Source organism: Pteropus vampyrus, unplaced genomic scaffold, assembly GCF_000151845.1.
Source record: "Pteropus vampyrus isolate Shadow unplaced genomic scaffold, Pvam_2.0 Scaffold5, whole genome shotgun sequence".
NCBI lineage: Eukaryota > Metazoa > Chordata > Mammalia > Chiroptera > Pteropodidae > Pteropus > Pteropus vampyrus.
In genome coordinates this window covers 8374384-8382745 of record NW_011888786.1, presented here as the reverse complement: position 1 = coordinate 8382745, position 8362 = coordinate 8374384, and the positions used below count along the sequence as shown (strand labels likewise).

The window sequence follows — 8362 nt, the reverse complement described above, 5'->3', positions numbered from 1 at the left end:
CTTCTGGAAGTTACTCTAAAAGTTAAACATAGGTTTACCAAATAACCCATCAATTTCGCTCTTAGATATATACCCAAGATAATTGAAATAATATAAATTAATATAACACTTCTGGAGAGCAGATTAGAAATAGTTATCATAACTTTAAATGTACATACTCTTTGAACCATAAATTCCACCTCTAAGAATATATTCTAAGGCAATATATTAAAACAAAAGTGTAAAATATATGTTAAAGATATCCATTAAAGTACTGTTTAATGAAATCACCTAAAATATCTATGAACACAAGAAAAGTTATAATACAATTTCTATTAGGCAGTGGAATACCTAGCACTTGTTTGAAAGGATATTGTGTTGCTGGCCTGATGACTTTCTTATCTTGTAATTTTTTCCTTTTTTTGCAGAGATGGAATCAACTGACTAAGACAATGTCTATTTTTCTTATGCACCTCTGGGCCCAATTCCCAGAAGATGGACAATGGTTAATGTTTGCAAATTCCTTTTCAACAGTTCCTCTTTGTTGAAGGTGATGCTGAGTTGCTTTCTATGTGTCTATTTGAGAACCAGGGGAAGAAAGATGCTCTTCGGTGTCCTAAATAAGAAAAGAGATTGGTGATTGGGAACGACCAAAGTTCAACATTTCAACCTGGAGGAAGGTTAATAAAAGAACTAAGAGTGTTACCGGTCCAAAGACCATATGCCACATGCTTCGAAAGGTCAAAACTCAAAATGTCAGCGTTTGGAGGAAAGAAAGGTTTATTGATCAAGAAGGCGCCAACTGAGAAGATGGGAGCCCTAGTGGTATCTCAAATGCATCTTAAAAAAGTACAGAGTTCAGGCTTCTTTTATGTCAAGGGAAGGGAAAATGGGAGGCACAAGAGGTGATTGACCACTGCAGACATCTGGGTGCCGGCAGCGGGTCAAGGAAGATTGCCCTAGTTGCTGCGAGTCTGGTCACAAGGTTCCTGCAAATCTTTGATAAACAATACATACTTCCCTTATCTCCCCGAGCCATAAGGAGAATTCCTCTAATGATTAGCATATCTGTATGCAAGACTAAGTAGAAGCTATTAGCCTGAAGGCCATGGGAACAAAGCAGGCTTGAACAAGACGAGGTCAGAGACAGCTAGCATTTCACTCTGTTACAAGGGTAGCTCCCATCTTGGAACCCCCAGGCCTGCAGGAACAGACCTGTAGGACACTAAAGGCCACTGTTGTCTGCTCCCAAATCACTGAGAGAGCCTCCCTGATTTGGGGCTGAGCATCACTGGTAATCTATGTAACCTACCTCTAGGCAGAGGGCTAGAACAGTATGGGCTAATGCTTGCAATTGCTTAACATTGGGTGGTCTTTGCCTCTTTGGGCCCTGACATTTCCACTTCATTGCAATGAGTCTAAGTAAAACGGAGACCTGGGGTGGGGCAGGGTTGGCCAGCTTGAATTTTGATAAGATCTTAAGATATCTACTTTTCGAAAGGGAGAAATGTCCATAATATATTAAATAGAAAAAACAAAGCTGAAAATTTGTATATGTTGTGATTTCTACTTCTTATATTAAAAAGCGTACAAGTAATTATATAGAGAAAACATTTTGATGGACATAACCAACATAGTAACAGTAGCTATTATTGAGTGGCGTGTTTTGGAAGGTGATCCTTATTTTCTTCTATATACTTCACCACTGTCTGATTTTTTTTTTTCTAATAAGCACATATTATTTTTATAAACAGAAGAAATAAAACTATTTTTAAAAAAATATGCTAATGTGGCAGGGTCAGATAGATACTATAGGTAGACTTTGGAGCCTGGCAGGTCAACAATGACACATGGAAAAGAACACAGTACAAGGGGAATTCCAGACTGCAGGCAGAGGGTGTTTACTTTATGACTCACGTGATATCCCTCGCTCGACGCTGGTGGTCCTGTCTTCTGTGTTAAGTGAAAGCGAAAGGGATGTTAGAAACTGGTCTGCCAAATGCAGGAGTGTTATGTGCTGAATTACATTTCCCTAAAATTCATGTTGCAGCCCCAAACCCTAACACCTCTGAATGTGACTGTATTTGGAGCTAAGGTCTTCAAAGAAGTGATTAACTTAATATGAGGCTGTTAGGGGGGGCCCTAATCCAATGTGATTGGTGGTCTTATTATAAGAAGAGGAGATTAGACACACAGACACTGGGGATGTGCAAACACAGAGAAAAGACCATGTGAGGACACACCGAGAAGGCAGCCCTCTGCAAGCCGAGGAGAGAGGCTTCAGACACAACTTATCCTGTTGACACCTTGACATTGGACTTTCACCCTCTAGAACGTCAAATAAATAAAAAACTTTCTGCCTTTTAAGCCACACAGTCTGTGGTATTTTGTTAAGACAGTCCTAGCAAGCTCATACAAGGATATTCACAATTTTAAGTTTTTGCATGTTGAAATGTGTAAATATTTCTACCCAAATATTTTCACAGATGCTGCCTTTTTTGCCTTAATTCAGAATATTTTTCTTCAACAAACATTTTATAAGAAAAACCTCATCAAATAAGTTGTTTCTACTTATGATTCTGCATAATTATAGGCCTCCTAAATTTCATTTCATTCCAGTACAGAACATAAATTTATCCAATTAAAAATAGGTGCTTCGGCAAATGAGTCATCCTGCAAGTTGAGATATTCCAAAATGCAGTTACGGAATTTCAATGTTAATGTTGTATACCATTTGAGGGTTCATTGTTTAATATCTCCTATGTTTATAAAAAAAATGAATTTCAAGTCACCCTGTTTGCAAATCTTGCTTCCAACTGCATTTTGATTACAAGTATTCATAAGCACGTGAAAAGCTGTCCACCTTTATTGGTCATCAGAGAAATGTCAATTAAAATCACAATGAGATATCACTATACACTAGAATGAATAAAGTAAAAAAGACGGACACTGCCAAGTGTCAGCAGGAATGTGGTACAACTGAAACTCTCAGACTTTGCCGGTAGAAGTACAGTCACTTTGGCAAACAGTATGGCATTATGTTGTAAAGGTAAAGATTCATTACCATATGACCCAGAAATTCTACTTCTGGATATTTACTCAAGAGAAATGTCCAGACAAAACATGTACATGAGTGGTTGTAGCAGTATTATTTACAATAGTGCCAAATTGGAAGCAACCCAACTGTTTATCACCACTGAATGGATACACGAAGTGTGGTGTATTCACGCTATGGAAAACTACTCAGCAATAAAAAGGAAGGAAATATGAATGTAGATGATAACATAGATACTTCTCAAAAATATTATGCTAAATGAAAGAAGTCAAACATAAATATTATATACTGGGTGAGTCTATTTATATCAAATTCTATAACATACAAAACTACAATGATAGAAAGCAGACCAATGGTTGCCTGGGGCTGGCGTGAGGGGAGATGACTGAATATAAACAGATATGATGAAACTTTTTAGGGTGAGAATATCATCCTATATCTTGATTGTGCTAGTGATTAAATGATTGTATAAAATTACAAAAATTCACCAAACTAGACCCTTAAAGTTGGTGTAAATTTTACCTTGCTTAACAAAGAAGAAGAAAAAAATTCCAACTAATTTTGAACAACCTATGCAACCAAAACTTAGAGGATTTGTTACAAAAAGCTTGGTACAATGGTAGAACACTTATATTGATTTATTAAGTAGTTATTTTAAGGCTCAAGTATTTTTAATATCAGGTTGAAGATATTCCACCAACTCTTGGAGGAAGTATGATCTTCATTTTAAAGATTATAAAGTAGTCTGAGAGAACATGAATAACTTGCCCAAGGAAATAGCTAGTAAGTGGTGAGGCTGGAATTCAAATTAGGTCTGAGTTCAGAGCTCACATCCCATCCACCACATGCCTTTGACTTCTTAATTGAACCTGACATTAGCATTTAACATGGTCTTTGGGGGCCATGTGAACATGTTGTGATTAACATTTAATGATGGACCTCATTTTTAACCTGTTTTAAATGTTTTCCTATTGTATCTTCTACCACAGTCACAGTGCTCTACCAGTCAGTGGTTGGAGGATGAGTCTCATGGGTGCCTCCTCCACACCTTGGTCCCCTCCGTTTGAATCACCCTCTTACATTCTCCTTGGCTTCCCATCAGCAGTTCACACCCAGGACAATGTAGTCCTCCAGGGGTTATATGGAAACGTGTATGTCAGAGAGCATTTTGGACCCACTGGTACCAAGTGGGGAGGAGTCTCAGGGATGCTAAAATTATGCCATGAATGGATCATTCAGCTTCAAATCACCAATAGCACTTCCCCCACCTAAAACTTTTGCTAAATCCTAACTGTCCTTAGAGACCCACCTCGAAAGTCATATCCCCGAGGCTTTCTCTGCACAACCTGGCCCAGGTCACCTCTCCCTCTTGAATGACTCCAGGCTGTAGTTACCTCTGCTGCTCCTCTATAACATTTAGTCCTAAATTCTCTGGTTTTCTTCTCTTCTCGATATAAAAACCTGCCTGCTGAAGCACATCAGAGGCACTCTGGCTTCCGGAAGTCAGTTTGTGATTCAGTTGCACCCAGCACTTCAGAAGTGCAGTGCTTTGCTAGCTCAGTTGGCCATAGAATGATTTTAAAAGGCCTCAGTTGGCAGTTCTGTAGGAATTTCTTTAGGGATTGTAGCTAAAGAGCCACTATCAGGAGGCCCTTCTACAGAATGAGTATAAATATGTATGCTACAGATGCCTATGCGAAACCTGGGATGGCACAGTGGGTGGGGGTGGGAGCCTTCAGCCATGGCTGACCTTTGCCCGGGACTCCAGGCGCCATCAGAGATAGCTCTCCTGAAACCTCTAGTTAGCATTTAATTCTGTGCGGGTAGCTACTGTGATTCATGCACCAGGCCATTAATCCAGTAAGAAGCCACTAAATGGGCAGAAGAACAAAAACAGGAGGCCCTTCTTAGAGTCATAAATTATCTCTCATAACAGCTTTATATACTTGAAAGGGAAGGGTATCTGGAGTACCGTGGAAAGTATCTGGAACCTCAGTTTCTCATAGAAACCTAGGAAATTTGATTCAACCACTAACAAATTGAATACTTATTTTGTACAAGTGGCTGGGCTGGCACAGAGATGAATTAAAGGACAGTACTTAATCTTTCAGGAGTTCAAAAACTCAAGAGAGTAATTCTTTTTTTTTTTAATTTTATTTTATTATTAGTTTCAAGTATACAGTACATTGGTTAGACATTTATATAGTTTATGAAATGATCTTGAATATAATTTTTCCTTCCCCCTGCCCCATATCTGGTGCTAAGAACTGGCCCCTTAATACTCTCCCCAGACTTTTTCTCCTTCTTCTTCATCCCTATTGCTGCTATCAGGTTTTCTGAAAGCCTGGATGATGGCTGCAACAGCCTCTTAACCTGGTTTACCTGGCTACTCCTGCCCCATTCTGATCCAGCACCCACACGCCAGCAAATGGATGTTTCCAAAAAGCAATCCCATCATATCATTCAGTAACTGATGGAAACTCCTTTAATGGCGCTTTCTTGTTTTAAGGATGAAATTCGAACCCCTTACCAAGGCCCTTCATCACTGCAGTCATGTTTGTATCTCCAGCATTTCCATAATATAATTCTCCAATCCAGGCATACTGACCCTCTGGTAGTTTCCCAGACCTCAGTGCTCTAACTTCTGCCACCTGATACCATGTGTCACAACCTCCAGTCGACATAACCAAGCTTTCATGATTCAGCCCAGGTCCCATCTTCTCCTCCTCCTGACCCCTGGGAGAGGGGCACCTCTGTACATATTGCCCCGACCACTGTGCTTTCTCACTCATCACATGCAAATTATCTGATTCCTTATTTTTCTCTCAATCAACTTTGATTTTCTCAACTAATCCACAAGAACTCTGGTTCATTTTTGTTCAGTACCTAGCACTGTGCCTGGTACCTGGTAGGTGCACAAGAAATGCTTGCTGAATGTATCTGACTGAGTGCCTACGCAAGGTCATCATAATAAATAAGACAAGAATGGCTTATTCAGAGATGCCGTAATATGTGTTTACCTCTAGGTGGTTCCTGCTTTGTTTCTAAGGTTGCACTGGGAAAAGTTGTGGACAATAGAATGCCTCATTGTTGCTGAATGATGTGTGTGAGTATTAAGATCTTAGAAGAGACATAAAAGTTGTCATCTCTAAGGAAATCAAAATACAAGTTTCTACTACAATTGTGTCTAACGAATGAGAGGGACATTCATGTTCAAAGTGATATATGAACAGAAGAGGTATAATTGGTTGAATGTTGTGTTTAATTAGTTGAGTTTGAAACCATAATTTTGTTGAACAAACCGCCTGGTTTTTGGCCTGGTTTTACTTATTTGGACTGTGTATTGTTTCCTAAGGCTCCTATAACAAAATGCCACAAACTTGTTGGCATAAAATAATAGATATTTATTCTCTGAGTTCTGGAAATCAGAAGTTCAAAATCAACACGTTGGCAAGTTGTATTCCCTCCAAAAGCTCTAGGGGAAGAACCTTTCCTTGCTTCTTCCAGCCTCTGGTGGCCCTAGGCGTTCGTTGGCACTGTGGCTGCATCACTCCATTCCCTGCCTACATCTTCACATGGCTTCTCCTCTTTTCTCCACCCCTTCTAAGGACCTTGTCATTAGATTTAAGTAGTTACCCAAGTAAGCCATGATGATCTCATGTTGTGATACTCATCTTGATTACATATGCAAAAAACAGGTCATAGGTTTCAGAGATTAGGGTATGTGGACATACCTTTTGGGGGGGATTTGAGGTGGGCACGAGTCAACCTGTTACAGACTGGGAACAGTAATTTTGAATACATTTATAAAAGCCATTGGGATGAAATTCTAGGAGGTAACATAATAATTTCACCTTAATTAAATATAAAGAACTGTTTTGAAATGCTTGAGAGGGGTCTTATTTTTTCAAGTTGGAAGGGGCTGCAACCGGGTGAGCATTCAGTATTAATATTACATAAGGAGGCTACCTACTGGTTGCTAAGATCCATAACTGGCAGAGCTCTGAGGTAATAACACTGAATTCAGAATACATGTGGCAGAACAGATAATAAACTTAATTATGTGGTACTTATTAACACACTTGAAAATATAAAGTGGCTGTTCAAATACAATGGATATGTTGAGTCCAGTGAGGACATTTGGCAAACTTATTTTTCTCTTGGGCTTTAAAGCCATGAGCTCAATTGAAGCCTTGGAGTTGATGATATTCCATGTTCATTAAGGAAGAAGCAAGGAGAGATAGATTAACTCTAGGAATCCTTGAGCATCAGTTCTAGAGTCTACAATAAAATGAATGAGAAAAGTAGTGCATAAATATTGTTATGGTGCCATGAAATCCGTCAGTTCATCCAGTCCAGTCCAGTGGTTGGCAAGTTATGGCCTCAGGCCAAATCTAGTCTACTGCCTGTTTTTGTAAATAAAGTTTTATTGGAACATAGCCATGCCCATTCATTTACATATTATTTGTGGCTACTTTTACACTCTAGTACAGAGCCGGTAGTACAGAGGCATCATAGTCTTTGAAGCCAAAAATATTTACTATCTGTTCCTTTACAGAAAAAGGTTGCCAAGGCCTGATTCGACTCAATCGAAAATGTTTAAAAATTTTGGACATATATGCTAGATGCTGTGTTGTTTTATATGCATTTTCATATATTTTTATTTCATCCTTAAAGCTACACTGGGAATTGGTTGTAATTATTGGCATTTTATAGATAAGGAAACCAAGGCTTTAAGGACCAAGTAACTTGCCCTGGATAAGAAAACTGATAAGTGACAGAGTTGGGACTTGAACTGATATCTTTTTGATTACTGAACTAGAGTTTTCATTCATCAAACTAAACACACACTTTTGTGTCTCCTAATTACCTAAATTAGCACAGTGGACCATAAGAAATATAATATATATTGGCATATACTTGCTATTGCTTTTTGAAAAATACAAAAAAGCTTTTTAAGTATTAGAACAATATGAAAAAATAAGCTTTAGTTTATTTTAGTAATTTAGTCAGTACTTAATGATCTAAACTGTCTTATATGCAAATAGGCAATGAATTCATCTGTGAAGTGAGCCCTTGTCTCTTGGTTATAAACATGATTAAAATGAAGGTCTCATTCAAAAAGTACACATGGGATGAAACTTGACCAACATATTTTATATAATATTGGGGGTCTATTGCAAGACCATCTTCGCAATAGGGAAGAATGCCTGAAGCCATTTTATCTGAGGACAACTAAGCTCTCCCTGTCTGACTCTCCTTGCCCTGTTTCCACGTCCAACGATCAACCCACTGGTTATGCAGGGCTAGTGCAGTGAACAATCGTGA

General features: G+C 38.7%; 1 long non-coding RNA gene across 1 annotated transcript in view; it reads right to left on the bottom strand.

Moving 5' to 3' along the window:
- Positions 1 to 317: 317 nt before the first annotated feature.
- The window catches only part of LOC105295580, a 31617-nt gene continuing 23572 nt past the window's right edge, over positions 318 to 8362 (bottom strand). The window contains exon 4 of the long non-coding RNA XR_002781880.1: positions 318 to 595. This is a non-coding gene — a long non-coding RNA (uncharacterized LOC105295580). The remainder of the gene's footprint in view (positions 596 to 8362) is intronic.